Source organism: Macaca mulatta, chromosome 1, assembly GCF_049350105.2.
Source record: "Macaca mulatta isolate MMU2019108-1 chromosome 1, T2T-MMU8v2.0, whole genome shotgun sequence".
Taxonomy (NCBI): Eukaryota; Metazoa; Chordata; class Mammalia; order Primates; family Cercopithecidae; genus Macaca; species Macaca mulatta.
The window spans coordinates 147,554,147-147,578,416 of NC_133406.1; the positions used below are offsets into that span (position 1 = coordinate 147,554,147).

General features: G+C 39.3%; 1 protein-coding gene and 1 pseudogene across 7 annotated transcripts in view; one reads left to right on the plus strand and one right to left on the minus strand.

Annotated features, from left to right (window-relative positions):
- EVI5 (ecotropic viral integration site 5) overlaps window positions 1-24,270 on the plus strand; it is a 277,111-nt gene that overhangs the window by 22,260 nt on the left and 230,581 nt on the right. The window lies entirely within an intron of this gene.
- Window positions 7,074-7,890, minus strand: LOC144332648 (cyclin-J pseudogene; annotated as a pseudogene).

Sequence of the window (24,270 nt, forward strand, 5' to 3'; positions counted from 1 at the left end):
AGGTGTGAGCCACCATGCCCAGCTCCAAATGTTAATTAAATTAAATTAATTAATTTATTTTTAAAGACAGAGTCTTGTTCTTTCACCTAGGCCAGAGTGTAGTGGCATGATCATAGCTCATTGCAGCGTCAAACTCCAGGGTGCCAGTGATCCTCCTGCATTAGCCTCCCAAGTAGCTGGAACTACAGGCACACACCACCATGCCCGGCTAATTTGGCCTCTGAAAGCACTAGGATTACAGGTGTGAGCCACCGTGCCTGCCTCAAAATGTTAATTTTAAAGTCAGGAAAGTTTCTGTTTGGGTTTATAGGGTTTATATTTAATACAAAAATTATAAAAATTTTTGTTGATATTCTTGAGACCTTTAAACATTTTTAGTATATGTATATATATTTATTTATTTGAGACAAAGTCTCACTCTGCTGCTCAGGCCAAGTGCAGTGGTGTGATCATGGCTCACTGCAATCTTGACCTCCCAGGCTCAAGCAGACCTCCCAGGCTCAAGCAGTCCTCCCACCTCAGCTTCTTGAGTAGCTGGGACCACAGGCATGTGCCACTACACCTGGCTGATTTTTAATGTATTTGTAGAGACAAGGTCTTCCTATGTTGCCCAGGCTGGTCTCAAACTCCTCGACTCAAGGGATCGATCCTCCTGCCTTGGCCTCTCAAGGTGCTGGGATTACAGGTGTGAGCCACCATGCACAGCCCTTTTTTTTTGTTTTTACAGATTTAGGGGTACAAGTGCAGTTTTCGTTACATGGTTATGTTGTGTAGTGGTGAGGTCTGGACTTTTAGCGTAGCCATCACCCGGATAGTGTATATTGTACCCAGTAAGTAACTTCTCCTTCCTTACCTGCCTCCCACCCTCCCACTCTGAGACCTTTTAAAAAATACTGGTATTACTACATTGATGTAGCAGAAAATGATTAAGTATAGTCTATAATAGGCTGTTTTCAGATAAGTTAGGAATTTTCATGTTGACAACTTCATTTTCAAATATAATTTCTGCTTTAATATTTTAGTTAATAGAATTTCTTAAATAGGTAATAGATTAGTTTTTGGCAGGCAGTAAAATCCTCAGGGTCATGACATATTCTGATATGCTGTGTTTTGACTTTTATGTTCTACAGTTAGTTTTAGCTTACCTTCTTAGCAGTGATTTATAGTTGTCAGAACATTTAGGGCTGAATGTTTAGTATCTTGGCTCTATCATTTATTAATTAGCTAAGGGATCTTGGGTAAGTTGTTTAACCTCTATAAGCTTCAGTAAAATCTATCTCAGGGTTATGGTGAGGATTAAATAAGATAATGAATCTAAAGTCTTGTCACAGTCCCTGGCATGTAGTAAAGCATATAGTAAATGATGGTGGTAGCAGCAGCAGTGATGTATCATTGTGTACATGTTTTGTTTTCCTGAAAGTTAGCTGTAAGGAAGGATCAGAGAGAGAAAGAAATATGTTATATGCCTACAGATAATCTTAACTTGGAGAAACATGCCATATAGACATCTAAGAAAAGATAATTGTCTGTCGTGTTACTATTATTTCCTCTTTTTTCCCTTTCTCTGTAATTCCTACTCTTCTGTTTTTTTATTTCTTCTGAAGCCAGTACTTTGTGTATCTTTGTAGCTTTCATCTCTCTTTGATAGTTGTTAGCTTAAATAAGTGAAAGACATAACTTGAAATTCTTCTTTTTGGATATGTTTTAAAACTTACATTCCATTTTAATATCAAGTATTTTGATAATACTTACGTAAGACATTACATGGGTGTTTATTCCCATTTACAGAATTGGAACAACAATTCTTATAACCTGTTAAAAGATTGAAGGTAGATATTACATTTGTACTAGTCTTAAATCCTACTGTAATAAGATATTTGTACCAACCTTAAATCTTACTGGAACTAAGCCATGTGTTGTAGCACACATCTGTAGTCCAAGCTACTTGGGAGACTGAGGCGGGAGCATTACTAGAGCCCAGGAGTTTGAGACCAACCTGGGCAATGTAGCAAGACACCATCTCCTAAAAAAATTTTTACTGGAACTGGTGTAAATTTTATTTTTAACTTTCCATGTACTAATTCAGTTGTATATCAGGTTTTTTATGGGCTCAGAGTTTCTAACTCCTTGAAAACTCCTTGAGGTGGGAGACATAACGATGTATACAGATACAAATTAATGACCTTTTATATTTGCATTGATACAGCATTTTGAAATTTGAGCAAACATTTTAGGATGTGCTTCTCAATTTGATATATTGCTGTTTATTTTAGAAGCAAATAAGAAAAGAACTCTGGATACATTTGGTGTTACACATACTTAGACAAATACCCACTAAAAAAATATCGTGCTATAAGTCTGCACATTCTGGTTTGTAGTTTTGTTTAAGCAAAGTTGCAGTTTAAATAATGATCCCTGAGACATAATTACCTGTCATTCACCTACCTGCTAATTTCCCTGAGTTTATGGTTTCTATAAAACTTACTTTGAAACATGAGGTACTTGTAATAGTCAATTTGAGAATGAAAATATGAATAATTTAAAAAATATGACATAGGTGGTAGAGCTTATGTCATGTTTTTTAAATGAATAGAGCTTATCTATTCATTAATTCTTTTTTTTTTTTTGAGACAGAGTCTCGCTCTGTTGCCCAGCCTGGAGTGCAGTGGCGCAATCTCGGCTCACTGCAACCTCTGCCTCCCGGGTTCATGCCATTCTCCTGCCTCAGCCTTCCGAGTAGCTGGGACTACAGGTGCCCGCGACCACGCCCGGCTAATTTTTTGTGTGTTTTTAGTAGAGACGGGGTTTCACCGTCTTAGCCAGGATGGTTTCGATCTCTTGACCTTGTGATCCGCCCGCCTCAGCCTCCCAACGTGCTGGGATTACAGGTGTGAGCCACTGCACCCGGCCTATTCATTAATTCTTTATGCCACCCTTTTTTTTTGTTTGTTTGTTTTTTGAGATGGAGTCTCACTCTGTCACCCAAGCTGGAGTGCTGTGGCGTGATCTTGGGTCATTGCAACCTCTACCTCCTGATTTCAAGCAGTTCTCCTGCCTCAGTGTCTCAAGAAGCTGGGATTACAGGTGTGTGCCACCACACCCAGCTAATTTTTTTATATTTTTAGTAGAGACAGGGTTTCACCATGTTGACCAGGCTGGTCTCAAACTCCTGACCTCAAGTGATCCTCCCGCCTCAGCCTCCCAAGGTGCTGGGATTACAGGTATGAGCCACTGTGCCCAGCTTCTTTCAGCCAACTTTTGTTGTTTAGTGTATACTGGCTGCTGTGCTCGTCATTATGGAGAGAAGACTAGTACCCTCTCTTATTCAGAACAAGAAAAAAGAAAAAAAGATGCTTTTAGGCTCCAAGTCAGCTCCCTTCTCAGCTGTGCTGCTAACCTGCAATCCTGACCTCAGTAATGATCTCCTGATATCTTCAGCATTGTGTTGCTCTCTCCCTTTTATTTCCTTACTTTATATCTTTTCAGATTAGAACATATTTTTCTTGTCATGGCAAAGGTCTCTACAAAAATTAATTTCCCCTCATTTATGCAAAATAATACATATTTAAGAAAATTTGGAAAAATAAGTATAAATAATATTAAAAATCACAAAGTTAATGTCTTACATTGAATTTTATTGTGGTAATTGCTTTTGGCAGTTTCTGTTACTTGTGTTTTCTTTATAGTTTAGCCAGAGCAAACTATTAAAACTCAGTTTGGTACTTGTATGCTCGTGTTTATAGCAGCATTATTCCCAAGAGTCAAAAGGTGGAAATAACCCAAATGTCCCTCAGCATAGAGATGAATTCATAGACAGAATGTATGTGGGCGGTGTCTGTATATGTATGAATGTGAATATTATTTAGCCACAAAAAGGAATGAGGTTCTGATACATGCTACAACATGGATGAACCTTGAAAACATTATGCTGAGTAAAATAAGCCAGACAGAAAAGGCTAGTTTTACATATAATCATACAAGTATGATCCCACCTGTAACATATATATATAGAATAGGCAAATTCATAGAGTCAGAAAGTAAATTAGAGGTTACCCAAGGATGCAAGAAAGGGAAATGGATATAGTATTTCTGTTTGGGATGATGAAAAAGTTTTGGAAATAATGCTCATGGTTGCACAAGATTGTGAATGTTTTAAATGCCATGAACCATACATTTAAAAATAATGAGAATGGCAAATTTTATATGTTTTACTATAAATATACTTTAAAAAAAAGTCTGTTTGAAACCCTTAACGACTTGTAGCTAGTTCACAGTTTTACTTCTGAGTGAGGCTTAGGTGTCTCTCTGTATATTAATCATGCTCCATCATTTTTTCAAAAAAAAGCACTGATTATGTGAGTGGTGAGTTTGTGGACCATTAAATTTTCTTCTTGGTTTTCTTTTTTTTCCATAAATATGGATCACTTATAATGAAAACATTTACACATAAGAATTACTTTTTTTTTCTTTATGAGATGGGATCTCACTGTTGCTCAGGCTGGAGTACAGTGGCGTGATCTCGGCTCACTGTAACCTTTGCCCCCTAAGCTCAAGCAGTTCTTCCTCCTAAGTATCTGGGACCACAGATGCGTGCCACCACACCCGGCTAAGTTTTTGTATTTTCGGTAGAGATGGGGTTTCACCGTGTTGCCCAGGCTGGTCTCTAACACCTGAGTTCAGGCGATCTGCCTGCTTGGGCCTCCCAAAGTGTTGGAATTACAGGTGTGAGCCACCGCACCCAGCCAAGAATTACTTTAAAAACAAAACTACATTAGATAGTATTTATCTTCTTTAGGCTACTGTCTAGTGTCTTTTTTTTTCTTCTAGATCATCTTTCACCTTTTTTTTGATGTGTGGATCTCATTCTTTCATTATAAGTTTTATATAACCACATTGGAGATAATTAGAAAAAAGAGAAAGGACTCTCTCTGACCCCAAATTTCATATTCTGACATAACCTTTATTTTAATTTTGATGTATTTTCTTCATGTCTCTGCCTATATCTTTGATCTAATTTGAATATATATGTAATTTGAGTTCTGTTTTCACTTTTTGTTGCATTAACATTTTGCATATGGTCTGCCTGATTGTTGTCTTAGCCAGATTTTTAATTTTATTTATTTGTTTGTCTATTTATTTATTTAGTGAGACAGGGTCTTGCCCTGTCACCCAGGCTGGAGTGCAGTGGCTGAATAATGGCTCACTGCAGCCTCTGACCTCATAGATTCAATCAGTCGTCTTGCCTCAGGCTCCTGAGTAGCTGGGACCACAGGTGTGCGCCACTATGCCCGGCTAATTTTTGTATTTTTTGTAGAGATGGGGTTTTGCCATGTTGCCCAAGCTGGTCTTGAACTCCTGGGCTCAAACAATCCACCTGCTTTGGCCTCCCAAAGTGCTAGGATTACAAGTATGAGCCACCGTGCCCAGCCTTAACCAACTTTTTTTTTTTTTGAGATGGAGTCTTGCTTTGTCGCCCAGGCTGGAGTGCAGTGGCACAATATCCACTCACTGCAAGCTCTGCCTCCTAGGTTCGCCATTCACCTGCCTCAGCCTCCTGAGTAGCTAGGACTACAGGCGCCTGCCACCACACCGGGCTAATGTTTTGTATATTTTTTTTCAGTAGAGGCGGGGTTTCACTGTGTTAGACAGGATGGTCTCGATCTCCTGACCTTGTGATCTTCCCGCCTCGGCCTCCTAAAGTGCTGGGATTACAGGCATGAGCCACCGCGCCTGGCCAGCCTTAACCAACTTTTTAAAACAAAATTACAAAAGGCTTACATGATACTAAAAAATTTTAAATACAAAAGTCACTAAAGTAGGAAAGTTTTCTTTCTCTGTTTTTATTTCCCTTGCTACATTCTCACTATCTTGAGGTAGCTGTTAATAGATTGATAGCCTATCAAAAAATGGTATTATATTGTATGTATATCGTATTGTTTACCTATATTTGATTGGCTCCATCAAATTGGGAACTATGTTCTTTTTAATGGCTTCATTACATTCTGTTGTATGGTAGTGTCATAATTTATTTGCTTATTTTCTGATTGATGAACATTGTGGTTATTACCAGTTTTTTCTTATTATAAATAATTCTTTATTTTTATTTATTTATTTATTTTTTTAAGACAGAGTCTCGCTCGCTCTTTGGCCCGGGCTGGATTTTGCAGTGGCTCAGTCTCAGCTCACTGCAATTCTGCCTCCTGGGTTCAAGTGATTCTTGTGCCTCAGCCTGCTGAGTAGCTGGGATTACAGGTGTGCGCCACCATGCCCAGCTAATTTTTGTATTTTTAGTAGAGACGGGGTTTTGTCATGTTGGCCAAGCTTGTCTGAAACTCCTGGCCTCAAGTGATCCACCTACCTTGGCCTCCCGAAGTGCTGGATTACAAGTGTGAGCCACCATACCTGGCCTGATTTTTTTTTTTTTTTTTTTTAAAATAAGAGATCTACTCCAGCCTTAATTTTAGTACATAAATCCATATACCTATACTATTTATAATAGGAAGTTATGTAGAATAATCTAAATTTTTTTAATTGTACAGATTGGTATAGCATAGGAATTCATGACTTTACTCAAAATTTCATCTGTAGAACAAAGATAAAACTCAAAACTGAAGAATAAAAGAAACCTCTTCAAAAATTAATCCTTTAACTTTACATCATAAAAGACTGTTTGGCAAGCCCAAGATAAACGTTTTTGACTTATAAGCCAATGTTAGGCCCAGAATCTCCCATAGGTCAAATGCCAAAATGGCAAATTGGACTCTGTCCAAATTTTCTGTTTATTGAATATTTTTCAAATATTTGTACTATTAGCCAGGACTTGAGCATTTTTGTCATACAGGGATTTTTTGTAACTGAATTTGACACACACACCGTCATAGTGTTTGTTTAGTCCTCCCAGGCATTCGTGGTGTATTGAAAGAGATACTCAGTCTTCCTGGTGCTGGTACCTGAAGAGTTCTGATGTAATTTGGATCTCTTTACTTTCGAATGGAAGTTTACAAAAAGCTTACCCAGAGCTTCAAGTCACAAGGCAGTCTGGGTCAGTTATTAACCTTACATATAATCACCTTTCAAAAGCATGGAGTAATACAAGGGTAATGTTCATTTGTGTGAAAGCTCTGCTTATAAGAAACATTCAGACAGGGCTTAACTTCTGCTACAGTTGCCAGTGAGGGACATCCCAATACCAGTCCGCATGTGCCCAAGGCCCTGAACACTAGTTTGGAAGCCAGGAGGACATGTCTGTAGCTTGTAAGATGAGGTGTACATGGTAGATACCATCTGCTGACAGTTTGGTTGATGTAGGATGGCGATACAGCGGTGAGGTCTATGTGACTGACATGCTGAGGTTGCTGAAAGTGAACTGGCTGCGAGGGCTAGGAGACTGTCTAGAACACACTTAGTTGTGCCAGTTGAGGTCCTGCTTGTCCTCTCTTTGCTTCTTTCATATCATTATCATGAGCAGTCAATAGCTGTTCAGTACACGGCACTAAGAAATCCCAGGAGTAAGCAGTAAGATGATGTAGTGATGTAGTCTTGTAGGCCATGTTGGAGAAAGATGAAGTATAATCCTCGAAGAAGCCCATACATGTAGCAGCTACTGAAGAAAGTGCGTAATTTAGAAAGGGGTAATTTTGCAACAGTACTTCCAGGAAATCTGCACATTTGGCTATGTGGTGTTTAACCTTTTCCAGGCAAATTGTTGGCCAGCCATCATGAAGATCTGTTTTGTGTACTACTTCAGAGAGAGCAAATTCAGTGAAATGGGCAGCTGTTGGAAGGCAGAGGTCCATTCCACTGATAGGTTTCTAATAATATAGTTACACATGTAGCAAATTTTGTTTTGTTATTACTACATTCATATTAGTCATACAACTGTTGAGCTGTTCCAGCTTAGGCACACTATCTTCTTTTTCTTCAAATTTACTTACTAGAAGCAGATAGGAAACTGTAGCCAAATACAGCTACTAGATACAGATGTCATAGCAATCCATAAATAGTTCTATTGCAAGATGCTGGAATAGAAAGGCAGAGTGTGACGTGATCACTCACAATGGCAGTCGTCAGCAAAATACTGGCTGAGACTCAGTTGAGGGGATTGGCCTCTTTAGGAGGGCAACTTCAGCTCTTCGTAGCAAGTGCTCGGTGAATATTGGTGGCCAGCTCTCCTCGCCATCACTGCCTTTCCAGCTCCCTGGGACCCTGAGGTGCATGCAGCCAGACGCGACAACTACAGTCCCGCCCCACAGCCCTCACAGACTCAGTCCTCTTGGTGTCGGCCCTGCTGGTGCTGCAGACAGCCAGCTGCGAAGCACCAGTCTCAGCTCTGGCTGAGCTCCCCCCATTGTTAAAGGACTGGCAGGCGGCTCCCAATTCTGTGATTAATTTCAGTATGTAGATCCTTGCTTATTTGAGTATTTTATTGGGACAGATTTCTGAATCAGCCCATGGGCATATATCATGGATACTTCCAAATAGTTGTTCTGAACAGCTGTATTAATGAATGTATTCGGCAATACTGTCTTTAAAAATACTAATTTCCTTTAGACAAAGCATCCGTTTTTTGTTTTTGGGTTTTTTGGTTTGTTTGTTTTGTTTTTATGATGGAATCTTGCTCTGTCGCCCAGGCTGGAGTGCAGTGGTGTGATCTGGGCTCACTGCAATATCCGCCTCCTGGATTCAAGTGATTCTCCTGCTTCAGCCTCCTGAATAGCTGGGACTACAGGTGTGTGCCACCCATGTCCGGCTAATTTTTGTATTTTTTAGTGGAGACGGGGTTTCAACATGTTGGCCAGGTTGGTCTCGAACTCCTGACGTCTAGTGATCCACCCACCTCAGCCTCTCAAAGTGCTAGGATTACAGGTGTGAGCCACTACAGCTGGCCCAAAGCATCAGTTTTTTATAATGAATATTTCAGATGCAAAAAAAAAAAAAACCTATGTTCATATCACCCACCGTAAGAAACAAACATTACAAATATACTTGTAAATATAGTCCCCATCTTCTTTAAGATATAACATTATACTTATATGTATGTTTATAAACAGTATATCATATAAACATGCCCTTTTACATTTTCATTTTTGCTCAACTTTGTGTGTTGAACATAATATGTCACATGAGGTCATTAGCCTCCAGGATGGCTGTCAATGGTCTCTACCTCCTTATATTTATACTCTTATGCACTTTCTTCCCACATTGAATAGGGCTGACTTGTGTAACCAATTGAATATTGCAAAAACGTCAGAGTGACTTATGAAGCTAAGTCATGTGAGGATTTTCTATCTTGCTTTCTTGTTCTGGGGGAAGCCAGTTGCCACATGGTGAGGATACTCAGCAGTCTTATACTCAGTCTTATACTCAGCTCCACATGGTGAGAAACTGAGGCCTTTTGCCAATAAACATATGAGGAAACCATCTTTGAAGCAGCTCTTCCAGCCCCAGTCAAGCCTTCAGATGACAGCAGCACTAGCCAAGATCTTGTCTGCAAGCTCATGAGAGACCATGAGCCAGAATTGCCCAGCTAAACTGTACTCCAGTTTCTGACGTACAGAAACTGTGAGATAATAAATATTTAATATATTAAGCTACTAGGTTTGGTAGTAATGGATGAGAGAAAGAGACTTGTAATTGTTTCCATGTTTGCCTCCCCATACTTCATTACGAGTGAGCAATTTGAAGACAGGACAGGAGCCCTATATCTTACTTATTTTCCCACTCAATGCCTAGCCTTATACCTATGTTTAGTAAGTACTTGTTGAGTGAAATTAATAGTGTTCTTGTGGAGGTAAAAAATTTAGAAGGGATATTAAATCCCTAAAGCTGAGATAGCCTGATGTTTGAATCATGAGTCATTGTTGGATAGCATGTAAAGACCACATTGTTTCTTCTGAATAGTAGTAAAAGTAAGCCTCTCAGCTACTAATGCTACCCTGGCTATGGGAGTATGGCATTGATTTTGAAGTTATGGCATGTGGCTTTTACTTCACTATTGTTCTCTGGGGCTTGGGTTAGGATACAGTCTTTTCTGTAGACGACTTTTTATTTCAGACTTCCTCCTAGGCATACTAACTGAAGCTAAATTTCTTTCTTTTTCTTTTTCAAAATATGGAAGAATGTCAAAGACCTAAAGTCCTGTCAGTTTAGGATTTGCTGGTATATGTAGCAAGAGACAGTACTTAACTATATCCTAGTGGATTATTTTTATTTATAGATTATGGAGAGACAGTGTTACTACAGAGAATTATACCTAATTATGTTCAGAAAATATATTCCAAAATTAGATTCCAAAATTAGGTATAATTTTGAGTCACACATTTGGTACTTTTTAGTTCTTGTAACCTGTGTTGTTTAATAGGGAGGCCCCTAACTATATGTGATGAGTGAGCTCTTGAACTGTGACTAGTCTGACTTGAGATATGGTGTACATGTAAAATTCATACTGAATTTCAGACTTAGTATTAAAGAAAGAATGTAAAATATTACACTAATAATTTCTTCATATTCCTTATCTATTGAAATAATGTTTTGAGTATATTGGGTTAAAAAATCTAATTTCATTTGTTTTACTTTTTTTTACTTTTTAAAATATAGCTACTAGAAAATCTTAAATAACGGATATGGCTTGCATTTGTGGCTTGCCTTTTATTTCTATTAGAGAGTGCTTTTCTATTGATTGATTGATTGGTTGATTGGTTGATGACTGATTGATTGGTTGATTGATTGATTGAGATGAAGTCTCACTGTGTTGCCCAGGCTAGTCTTGAACCCCTGGCCCAAGTGATCCTCCTGCCTCGGCCTTCCAAGGTGCTGAGATCACAGGCCTGAGCCATGTCGACTGGATGAGAGTGCTTTTTAACCCATCAAAATGTTCAGTTCTTCAGGGCCTTTGTATATTTTCCTTCTTTTTATTTTTATTTTTTGCCTGGCTCTTTGTCTATCTGGCTTCCTCCTGCTCATTTCAGAGATCTTATCTTAAACGTTGCCTCCTCAGAAAGGCAGTCCTCCACCCTATCAAATTAAGTTATTTAGTGTTTTGCCCTCATGTCATGTATCCTTCTCTGCATTTATTTGTTCACGATTTGACTTCTTTTTTTTTTTTTTTTTTTTTTTCAATGGAGTCTTGCTCTGTCGCCCAGGCTGGAGTGCAGTGGCCGGATCTCAGCTCACTGCAAGCTCCACCTCCCGGGTTTACGCCATTCTCCTGCCTCAGCCTCCGGAGTAGCTGGGACTACAGGTGTCCGCCACCACGCCCGGCTAGTTTTTTGTATGTTTTTAGTAGAGACGGGGTTTTACCGTGTTAGCCAGGATGGTCTCGATCTCCTGACCTCGTGATCGGCCCGTCTCGGCCTCCCAAAGTGCTGCGATTACAGACTTGTGCCACCGCGCCTGGCACGATTTGACTTCTTAACTAGCTCTGTGAGGGAAAGGAGCATGTCTATTTTGTTTATGACGATACTTTTAGCACCCAATAAAGTGTTCTTTTAGAGTAGATTCCAAATAAATTCTTATTAAATGAGTGATACTGGTATTACTAAGCAGTGGGTTCACTGCTGGATGCTCATAGAACCCAATACTATGGCACCGGCTTTTGAGAAAAGAAAAAGGGCTTTATTGTGAGCTGACTGGCAAGGAGACAGCAGTTTAAGAAAGAAACTATGGAGGAGGATGTCATAAAAGAAATTAGGAAAACAGGGCTGTGCAACACCGCGGTCCCTCAGCACGTGCAGGTCGACTCCCTGCTCCCCACAAAAAAGGAAGAGTTCCCAGAACTGAACAACCTGTTGTGTTTAGCGCTCTGATGCGTCCTTTTCTAAATTAAAAGGGCCCATTGGAGCGCTAAGCACAACAGGTGAAAAAAAGGTCTGTATTAAGACATTTCATTAGGCTGGGTGCAGTGGCTCACGTCTGTAATCCCAGCACTTTGGGAGGCTGAGGCGGGCAGATCACTTCAGGCCAGGAGTTTGAGACCAGCCTGGCCAACATGGTGAAACCCTGTCTCTACTAAAAATATAAAAATTAGCCAGGCATGGTGGCACCTGCCTGTAATTCCAGGTACTCAGGAGGCTGAGGCAGGAGAATTGCTTCAATCCAGGAGGCAGAGGCTGCAGTGAGCTGAGATTGCGCCACTGTATTACAGCCTGGGCAACAGAGCAAGATTCCGTATTAAAAAAAAAAAAAAAGACATTTTACTGAATTTTCACAAATAAGGGGCTAAGGAGAAGATAGAGAAGTTCCCAGAGGTAAAGGAAAAATAAGTTTGTTAATAAAATTAGAGTAGTTTCAGGCACTTCAACAAGAATACTAGAAACAAAAAGACAATAGAGGGCAATATCTTAAAAAGTATAAGGGAAAATTATTATTTTTTTTAAAACAGGGTCTGTCTCTGTCGCCCAGGCTCGAGTGCAGTGGCGTGATCTCGGCTCACTGCCACCTCTGCCTCCTGGGTTCAAGCAACTCTCCTGCCTCAGCCTCCCAAGTAGTTGTGATTATAGGCATGCGCCACAACGCCCAGCTAATTTTTTGTACTTTTAGTAGAGATGGGGTTTCACCATGTTGCCCAGGCTAGTTTTGAACTCCTGAGCTCAGATGATCCACCCACCTTGGCTTCGCAAAGTGCCGAGATTACAGATGTGAGCCACTGTGCCCAATTGGGAAAATAATTTGTAATCTAAGAGTTTATAGTGCAGTCCTTTCAAGTGTAACAGTAGAAAAAGCATTTTCACATATGCAGTGTCTCAAACTCACCTCTCATGCAACCCCTTTCAGGAAGGTAATAGAGGAGGTACTCCACCAAAATAAAAGTGTTTTGAGCAAAGGGAAGACATAGGGTTTAGGAAACAAATGATCCAAACCAAGAGAGTTGAAAGGAATACCTGGGATCACAGTTGTGTACCACGTGTAGAGCAGCTAGTCCAGAATGGAGCAAGTCAGAAGGTTGCAGAAAGGACTTGTACAAAAATATAAAATTGATAGCACATGTGATATGCTTGAATATGTTGAGATTTATATAATTGGATGAATTGGGGTGAATTTATAAGTACAAATAAAGCTAAACAATTAAGACATTTATTAACTCCAGGGAAGGTAAAAAAGAAAGTAAAAGTAAAAGTAATCAGAGCATACCTCATAGAACAACTGTGACTAAAGTTACATAGTCATGTTAATGCATACACTGAATATTGGTGTAACCAAAAACATGTTTTAATTACATAGGGATGATAGAATGTATGAAGTGTTTGTATGTTATGGTGGGCAAGGTTGATGATATGGATGATGGGGAAAGAACTAATTGACCTTTTTCACAGGAAGAAGTTAACAGATAAAATATTACTTTTTTTTTTTTCTGGTCGTAGGCCTCATATAAGTGGTAAAAATTAAAAGTAAGGGAAAAAGGCAATGGGGTAGACATTTATTATAGCCAAAGGAGGGTCAGGAATTCTTCTTCTGGATCTGGGGATGATAGGAATGTTCAAAAATTATTTGCAAAAGTTTGTTCATATGTGCATGAATTTCTCAAAGGAGTTTGTGACCCCTAAAATGTCTAAAGAGCATAGTGTAGTGTGATGATGGTGGTGTTTTTCAGTGTGTTCGTGAAAGTGTTAGTTTTAGTTTTGATTTTTGATTTATTTTTATGTTTTCATGTATTAAATTATTTCATTATCTTGTTATATGAAAGACGACTTAGTTTGGTAAACCAAATACCATTTTTTATTTGGTTTTATATTAAAATAAATCTCTTGAGTATTGCTTTGTATGTGTGCTGCCTTCTGAGTTAATGTCTTCAGCTCTTCTTGTTCATTTTCTGTTTATGCCTGTTTAATTCTCTACCCCTCTGTCTTCCCCACATCTCACCTCCCTTTTTTTCCTATTTCATTTATTAAATTTTTTATTTCTGTAAGTTCCATTTGGATTCTTCAAAAATTTGCACGATCTTTGTATCCTATTCCTTGCTCATTTAAATAATTCTTTTATTGCTTTGGGCATTTTAGAGTTAGTTATATATTCTGTATTTGAGAATTCCAATAGTTGAAGTGCTTGTGGGTCTAATTCTATGCTCAGCTGTCATTTATTGAGTTTTGTCTCTTGTGTGAGTTATATTTTTGAATGGTGAGCTTATTTTCATCTGTGTCAACTTTGGTGGCTTGATTGAGTATTTTAAGAGACTTAGAGAACAGTTATGTGAACATGAATTAGTATGGATATTTGGAAATCTGAGGCTGTGGGCCCACTTTTAGCAGGATGTAGATTATGTATGATAAGGTTGGATCTACCTTTTAGTGACTCTTCAAATGCTTGACAAAGTACATTATTTTATAACACTTTCTGTGCTCTAAATGGGGAGGGAGTTTTTCCCTGTCTGAAGTTAGCATGATTTGGCTAATTAAGTGAATACTCATATTCAGTAATTAGTACTCTCCTGCTTAACTAGGTATATATATTTATATATACTATATATATATGTAGAAATTACCCTTTATTCCACAGAGACATTTATTGAGCATCTGGTTTATGATAGACAAGATCTTTGATACTGGGGATATAGAGGTATTCAAGGCAGTCTCTCCTTTTGGAAAGTTAAATAGTAGATGAAACTGAACTTTGTACATGTTATTAAAGATGTATTAGAGTATCCATATTAAAAGCTTCTGAATGCCCAGGCTTATTTGTTCATATTGTAGAATGGTTGCCTTTTAAGAAGTTAAAAATTAGGAGCTCCAGCTGAAGGAGAAGGAGGTTAAGTAAGGAGAGCTCTATACCATGGCTGGTACAAAGCTTACTGCCAGCAGATGCACCAGTGATAAAACATCCAGGAAGCAACCGGCTACAGAAGCTGCTTGCAAGAGTGTGCCCTCTACTGGAGGAGTGAAGAAGCCTCATCATTACAGTCCTGGTACTGTGGCACTCCATGAAATTAGATATTATCAGATCCATTGAACTTCTAATTTACAAATTTCCCTTCCGGCGTCTGGTGTGAGAAATTGCTCAAGACTTCACAACAGACCTGTGCTTCCAGAATGCAGCTATTGGTGCTTTGCAGGAGGCAAGTGAGGCCTATCTGGTTGTCCTTTTTGAAGACACCACCCTGTGTGCTCTCCATGCCAAATGTGTAACAATTATGCCAAGATATTTCACTAGCATGCCTCATCTGGGCTGGGCGTAGTGGCTCACACCTGTAATCCCAGCACTCTGGGAGGCCCCAGTGGGTGGATCACTTGAGCCCAGGAGCTTAAGACCAGCCTGGTCAACATGGCGAAACCCCGTCTCTACTAAAAATACAGAAATTAGCCGGGTGTGGTGGTGCACACCTATAGTCCCAGCTACTTGGGAGGTGAGACAGGAGGGTCACTTGAGTCTGGGAGGTGGAGTTTGCTATGAGCTGAGATCATGCCATTGCACTCCAGCCTGGGTGACAGAGCGAGACCTTGTCAAAAAAAAAAAAAAACAAAACAAAAAAACAAACCACCATGGTGGAAAACATTTCAATGAAAAACAAAAATTCTCTTCTTCTTGTTCTTAGTAGTTCTGAATGTTAGATTTTTTTTTTTTTTTTTTTTCCTCATGAGGTCAAAAGGTTCCTAAGTATATGATTGTGAATGGAAAAAGTAGGATCAGAAATCAGGTATGGGCAGTTTTTCCATTTTCATTTGTGTGTGAATTTCTTTTTAGGGACAGTCTTGCTCTGCTGCTGAGGCTGGAGTGCAGTGGCACCATCATATCATACTGCAATCTCAATCTCTTGGGTTCAAGTGATTCTCCTACCTCAGCCCGTCGAGAAGCTGGGATGAACTGTAGGTGCATGCCACTGTGCCTGGCCTTTGTGTGAATTTTTAATATAAATGTGGCGGTGTAAAGCATTAATCCGAGTCGATGTTAAATTTCAGCAGTTCAACTTTATGACAATTATAAATCAACCTGTTAAAATTTTCTGGATAATGCCAGCATTTGGATTTTTTTTTTTTTTTTTTTTGAGGTGGAATCTCACTCTGTCACCCAGGCTGGAGTGCAGTGGCGCGATCTCGGCTCTCTGCAACCTCCGCCTCCCAGGTTCAAGCTATTCTCCTGCCTCAGCCTCCTGAGTAGCTGGGACTACAGGGGCGTGCCACCAGGCCAGCTAATTTTTGTATTTATAGTAGAAATGGGGTTTCGCCATGTTGGCCACGCTGGTCTTGAACTTCTGACCTTGGGTGATCCACCTATCTTGGCCTCCCAAAGTGTTGGGATTTCAGGCGTGAGCCACTGCACCTGGCCTGGATTTTTTTTAAAACAAGTAAATTTCTTATTGATGGCAACTAAATGGTGTTTGTAGCTTTTTATCATTCAGTAGATTCCATCCATTCATGATACTTTTCTGAGTTGTCCTACATGCAAGTGTAGTTTTTAATGTTGTCTGTCTTCTGTGCTGTTCCTATAAGTTTGCTATTAAGATACATTAAACTATAAGATGTCTTGAAGTGGATTTAGAAGGAAATGGGGAACTTAATATTAGATCACTTCTGCTTTATTAAGTTGAAGCCACTTGGGAATGTCTAAAGAGCCACATGGTGAAGAAAGTTGGAAAAAGAAATGAAGATTGGAATATACTAGAGTCTTGATTAGAGAGGAATAGGGTCATCAAGCATTGCTTGCATCATACTGTGCTTTTTGTTACTTTATGGACAAATTTGTATGACAATTTTTTTTTTTTATAGACAGTCTTGCTTTGTTGCCCAGGCTGGAGTGCAGTGGATCTCGGCTCACTGCTGCAACCTCCACCTTCCAGGTTCAAGTGATTCTCTTGTCTCAGCCTCCTGAGTAGCTGAGACTACAGGCCCATGCCACGATGCCTGGTTAATTTTTTTGTATTTTTAGTAGAGACAGGGTTTCACCATTTTGGCCAAGCTGGTGTTGAACTCCTGACCTCAGGTGACCCACCCGCCTTGGCCTCCCAAAATGCTGGGTTTACAGGCGTGAGCTACTGCGCCCAGCTGACAAATTTTTAAAAACAGCTTTCTAGATATATAGTTCACACGCTGCAGACAATGTGCCCATTTAAAGGGTATGATTCAGTGGTTTTTAGTATGTTCATGGATATGCACAACCATCATCATAGTCAATTTTAGAACAATTTCATCACCTCGAAAAGATACCCTGTACCCTTTAGTTATTGCCCCCCATCCTTCTATCCTCCCCAGCCCCAAGCAACTGGTAATCTACTTTCTGTTTATAAATATGCTACTCTGTACATTTCATATAAATGGAATCGTAATATGTGGTCTTTTGTCACTGACTTCTTTCACCTTAACACAATATTTTCAAGATTAATTCATGTTGTAGAATCTGTAAGTACTTCATTCGTTTTTATGGCTGTGATCTAATTTTCTAAAATGTAAATTTAATTAGGAACTGCTGTGACATTGACCCAATCTCATCTCAGTATCTTTACTGAAATGTTTCTGCTTTATTTTAGTCAGTGAAGATATGAATATTTACAATAAGATCTTCAACTTGTTTCCTATATTACATAAAAAAACAAGATTCTGATTTCATGGACATAGTCTACATATTAAAAGGCTAAATTGGAGATCATGTATCTCAGCATTGCCTTAGCATGCTAATCAAAATACTGTTTTAATAGCAGTGAAAAAGTAATGATGTGGTTTAATTTTTTATTCAGGGTTTATATGCATCGTGACTCTGAGCCACAAATCAGTAAGTTTTCCTACCCTAATTAAATGTTATTCTCAGGCCTCCAGAGCATTAATAGGATTTTCTTTTTTTCGGGACAGAGTTTCACTTTTGTTGCCCAGGCTAGAGTGTGATGGCACGATCTCGGCTCACTGCAACCTCTGCCTCCCGGGTTCAAGTGATTCTCCTGCCTCAGCCTCCTGAGTAGCTGGGATTACACATATGCACCACCATGCCCAGCTAATTTTTGTATTTTTAGTAGTAATGGGGTGTCTTCATGTTAGTCAGGCTGGTCTCTAACTCTCGACCTCAGGAGATCCACCTGCGTTGGCCTCCCAAAGTGCTGGAATTACAAGTGTGAGCCACTGTGCCTTGCCAATATTTATTTATATTTTCTTAGTGTCCTTGTACCTACTCATAGCACACTATAGACAAATGAAAAGATGTTTTTTTCTTCAATTATTTGAATCTTCTGTCTCCTCAAAAATAAAAATAAGTCTGGTATGCTGTCTTTACTGATACTCTATACTTTTAGTTTCCTGGTTTTATTTCAAAGACTGTTAAATATTTTAATTTTGTTTTGTGGGATAGTGTGATACTGTTTCAGTTACTGTAGCTGTGTAACAAACCACTATGAAACTTAATGGCTTCAAATAATCATTTTAGTATGTGCTTACATTCTGTGGGTCAGGAATTTAGACAGAGGATTATGAAGAGGACTTGTCTCTGCTTCATGTCTTTGGTCTCAGCTGGGAAGACTTACAGGCTGGGGTTGACTCTTCATTTAGGGCCTAAAATCAGTTGGGGGTATATTTATATTTGTGCCTGGTGGTTGAGGCTGGGACCTCAGCTGGACTGTTAGTGAGAATGCCTGTACTCTCCATGTGGTCTCTGTGTGGGCTAGTTTGGGCTTCTTGAAAGCATAGTAGTCAGATTCCAAGAGTTAAGCTTAGTAATCACTTTTGGTGCCCACTTTTGATTGAAGCAGTCAACCAGCTTTGCTTGGGTTCAAGGGGAGGGGATGTGGACTTCACCACTCTATGGGAAGACGTGGGATAGGAAATATGGCCATGTTATGGATTGGATTGTGTCCTTCAAAAAGATATGTTGAAGTCCAGCTATCACAGTACCCTAGCACCTCAGAATGTGACTTTATTTGGAAACAGGTTGTTGCAAATATAATTAGGGAAGACACAGTCACCGGAGGGGAGAATGTCATGTAATCATGGAGGCCAAGATCCAAGTGCTAAAAGTGCTGCAACTACAAACCAAGAAATGTTGGTCATTGCTGGCAAACCACCCAAAGCTAAGAAGAGGCAAGGGAACATTCTCCCTACAGGTTTTAGCGGGAGAATGACCCTTCTGACAACTTGATTTTGGACTTCTAGCCTCCAGAACTGTGAGACAATACATTTCTGGTTTGTTTTTTTTTTGTGAGATGGAGTCTGGCTCTGTCGCCCAGGCTGGAGTGCAGTGGCGTGATCTCGGCTCACTGCAACCTCCGCCTCCCGGATTCAAGCAGTTCTCCTGTCTCAGCCTCCCGAGTAGCTGGGACTACAGGCGCCCACCATCATGCCCAGCTAATTTTTGTATTTTTGGTAGAGATGGAGTTTTGTCATGTTGGCCAGGCTAGTCTGAAACTCCTGATCTCAAGTGATCCACCTGCCTTGGCCTCCCAAAGCGCTGGGATTACAGGCGTGAGCCACCATACCCGGCTTATTTCTGTTGTTTAAGCCACCCAGTTTGGGGTACTTTGTAACAGCAGTACTAGGAAACTAAGATAACAATTAGTTTTCTTGCTGCATCTGCAGGAGATTGGTTCCAAGATCACTGCCCTCATACTACCATGGATGCTTAAGTCCTATATATAAAATAGTGCAGTATTTGTGTATAACATACACACATCTTCCTGTATACTTTAAAATCATTTCTAGATTACTTATTGATACCTAATACAATGTAAATGCTGTGTAAGTAGTTGTTATACAGTACTGTTTTTAAACATCTGTATTACTTTTAATTGTATTATTTTGAATATTTTTGATGCGTGGTTGGTTCAGAACCTGCGGATGTGGAACCTGCGGACTATATAGGCCATCTTTGGAAAATACAGACCGTTACAAATGTGTCGTAAAAATTATTCTATAGCTTTGCCCCCATTACTTGTATCGGGTAATAATATATGGTTGTTTTACCCACTTATACTTTTTTTTTAAAACACTTTTTTTTTGAGACAGAGTCTTGCTCTGTTGCCCAGGCTAGAGAGCAGTGGCATGATCACAGTTCACTGCAGCCTTGACCTCTCAGGCTCAAGTGATCCTCCCGCCTCAGCATCCCAAGTAGCTGGGATCACAGACATATGCCACCATGCCTGGCTAATTTTCTTTTTAATTTTTCATGGAGACAGCATCTCACTCTGTTGCCCAGGCTGATCTTGAACTGCTGGACACAAACAGTCCTTCTGCCTTGGCCTCCCAAAGTAGTGGGATTACGGGCAGGGGCCACTGTGCCTCACCCATTTACACTTTTCTATATCCAACAGCAATTTACCAGAAGGGACTATTTTAATAGCCATCAGACTAATTTATATGTTAACTTTTTTTTCTTTGGCGAATGAGTATAATACTTTCTGTTTTTTTTTTTTTTTTTTTTTTTTTTTTTTGAGATGGAGTCTAGCTCTGTTGCCGAGGCTGGAGTGCAGTGATGCAGTCTTGGCTCACTGCAGCCTCCGCCTCCTGGGCTCAAGTGATCCTCCCACCTTAGCCTCCCAAGTAGCTGAGACTACAGGCGTGCACCACTACACCCGGCTAATTTTTGTATTTTTAGTAGAGACAGGGTTTCACCATGTTGGCCAGACCGATCTCCAGCTCCTGACCTCAAGTGATGCACCCACCTCGGCCTCCCAAAGTGCTGGGATTTCAGGCGTGAGCCACTGTGCCCAGCCAGTATAATATTTTAAAAGTTATTTTTAGTGTGTATAGCTGCAAAGGGAATTTTGAATAGGAGATACCTTCACTGAAATGTGCTATTTAACAATCAAAATTAATCAAAAGTCATTGAGAAAGTGTTGAATACTGGTAAAAAGGAAAGACCTTAGACACATTAAATTTAACAGAGTTTAATTGAGCAAAGAACGATTCACAACTCGGACAGCCTTCAGGAGCAGAACAAGTTCAGAGAACTCTGGCCTGCAGTGTGGTCAAGCAGCATTTATGGACAGAAAACAGAAGCGCGGTAAAGAGACAGCTCTTTTGGTTACAGCTTGGCATTTGCTTTATTAGAACATGAGTTGAATGTTGGCTGCCTAAAGCTCGGTTGCTATGATTGATTGAGACTTAGCTATTTATTACATAAGTATACTGTACACCCAATTTAGGCTTTCAGTTAGTTTACCAACTAAGTTAGGTTGCTCTTTGTTATGTAAGGACTCAAGTACATAGCTATCGTTAGGTCAAGTTTAATTTAACACTATTCACCAATTTTGTTTTCAAGTCATCAAGAAGATTCATGAAAAGTAATGAATGGTCTCTCTGACCTACAGGAATATATATGAAATAATGTTTTTGTTTTATTTTTGAGACAGGCTCTCATTCTGTCACCCAGGCTAGAGTGCAGTGGCATAATCATAGCTCACTGCAGCTTCATGCTTCTGGGCTCAAGCGATCCTCCACCTCAGCCTCACAAGTGCCACTACTATGGTCTGTGCCATCACAACCAGCTAATTTTTTTTTGTAGAGATGAGGTCTCATTATGTTGCCCAGGCTGGTCTTGAATTTTTGATCTCAAGTGATCCTCCTGCCTCCCAGAGTGTTGGGATTATAGGCATGAACCACTGTACCTGACCTATTTTTCTTTCTTAAGGTACTGAGAGGCAGTAGTACATCTAATGGTTAATAATATAATAATATAAGCATAATATGGCACATATAGCACTGTGGAGATTAAATTAGGTGATAACAATGTATTTTCCTGAAAGTACTCAGTGAATATTATTATCATTATTAATGAATGTCACAATGTTTAATATAAACAAGAAGTACCATAGAAGTGAAGAGAAATGTGACACAGAGCACACAAACACCTTAAAGAATGAGTACTGTTGGCAACTGAGCAGCATTTCTCAGAATTTGTTTTGCAGTAAAGAGTGAAAAAGGCTGGGTGCGGTGGCCCACGCCTGTAATACCAGCACTTTCAGAGGCCAAGGCAGGTGGATCGCTTGAGCCCCAGGAGTTTGAGACCAGCCTGGGCAACTTGGTGAAACTCTGTCTCTACCAAAAAAAAAAAAAAAAAAAAAAAAGGCCAGGCCTGGTAGTTGTGTGCCTGTGGTCCCAGGTACTTGGGAAGCTGAGGTGGGAGGATTGCTTAAGCTCGGGAGGTTGAGACTGCAGTAAGCCATGATTGCACCACTGTGCTCCAGCCTGTCTCAAAAAAAAAGAGAGAGAAACGATTCCTGACTAGTCAAGTTTGGAAAGTAAATTCCTTTACCTTCTACTTTTGACAGTGTATAATAATATCTGAGAATTTCTGTAATAAAAAAATTTTACTTTGGGACTTCAAAGCTTTTAATAATGTGATTTACTACATAGTTTAGAAAAACTCTTCCTCTATAAAGCATCTCAAAATGCAAACATCCTTTTAAACGCAAAGTTGTATTTTCAAGAATGTAAGAGAAATGCCCCTTCTCCAAAAACAGAGCCACTCTAGAAACCACCATTGTCTTCAAGTTCGCTGTCCTGTATGTGTGTGTGTATGTGTGTAGCTGTTTTACTTAATTATTTATTTTTGACTAATATAAAGATACTTGGCGTAACTATATTAATTTCAGACAAAGCAAACTTGAGAAGAAGGAGAATTATCAGGGATAAAGACAGGCATTACATAATGATAAATGGGTCCGTTCTCCAAGAAGACGAAATCGTCTGCGAGGCAACAACCAATAGCAATGTAAGGAGTAACAGACAAATTCATTACTATAGTTGGATGCCTCAACACCTCTCAGTAATACATAGTGTGGCAGACAGAAAATCAGTTAGGCTATAGCTGAATAGCACCATTTATCAACTGGATTTAATTGATGTATATAGACTGCTTCATCCAACAACAGCAAAAAACACATTCTTCTCAAAGTCATATGGAACCTATACCAAGATGAACCACATTCTGGGATATAAAACACATCTTAACTTGTATTCTCAGACCATGGTGGAATTAGGTTAGAGATCACTAACAATTATCTATACAACTTGTGTTGTATAGTTAGAAAGATACTTGGAAAATCTGAAAATACTTGGGAATTAAAAAAAACACTTCTAAATAACACGAGTTGAAGTCTCAAGACAAAGTAAAAATATTTTGAACTAAAGGAAAATGAAAAGCGGCAAAAGCAATGCTTAGAGTTTGATTTATATTGAATCATATAGTAGAAAAAAGATTTAAAAATCAGTGATTAAGCTTCTACTTTAGGGAACTAGAGATAGAAGAGCAATATAAACCTAAAGCAAGCAGGATAAAACAAATAATAAAAATTATTAGAAATCAGTGAAATAGAAAACAGGAAAATAATTACAAAAGTAATGAAAGAAAAACTGTTTCTTTTAAAAGGTCAGTGAAAGTGACAGATCTCTAGCCAAGGTAACCAAGAACAAAAGAGAGAAGACACAAATTACTAATGTCAAGAATGAAAGGAGTAGTTTTTTCCCCCAGATTTCATTGTGATAAAGTATTCATAACAAAATTTACAGTTTTAACCATTTTAAGTTTATAATTAAGTATATTCATATTGTTGTACAACCATCATCACCATCATCTCTAGAATTTTTTCATCTTTCCAGGCAAACTCTGTGGCCATTAGTCAATAACTCCCTATTTCCTCTTCCCATGGCAACCACCATTTTACTTTCTTTCTCTGTGGATTTGACTATCTCATAAAAGTGGAATCACAATATTTGTCATTTTATGGCTGGTGTTTTTCACTTTGTGTAATGTCCTCAAGGTTTGTTCATGTCGTAGTATGTCAGAATTTCCTTCCCTTTTTTTTTTTTTTTTTGAGACGGAGTCTTGCTCTGTCGCCGGGCTGGAGTGCAGTGGTGCGATCTTGGCGCACTGCAACCTCCGCCTCCCGGGTTCAAGCGATTCTCTTGCCTCAGCCTCCCAAGTAGCTGGGATTACAGTCGCTCGCCACCATGCCCAGCTAATTTTTGTATTTTTAATATACACAGTGTTTTGCCATGTTGGCCAAGCTAGTCTCGAACTCCTGACCTCAGGCGATCCACCCACCTCGGCCTCCCAAAGTGCTGGGATTACAGGTACACCCAGCTCTCCTTCCTTTTTAAGGCTGAATAATAGTTCATTGTATAGAAATAGCACATTTTTTTAATCCATTAATCCATTGATGTACACTTGGTTGTTTATCCCTTTTGGCTATTGTGAATAATGCTGCTATGAACATGGGTATATAAATGTCTAAGTCCTTGTTTCGGTTCTTTGGATAAATACCCAGAAGTGGAATTGCTGGATCTTATAATTCTGTGTTAAATTTTTTGAGGAACTGCCATACTGTTTTCCATAGCAGCTGTGCCATTTATATTTCCATTAACAATA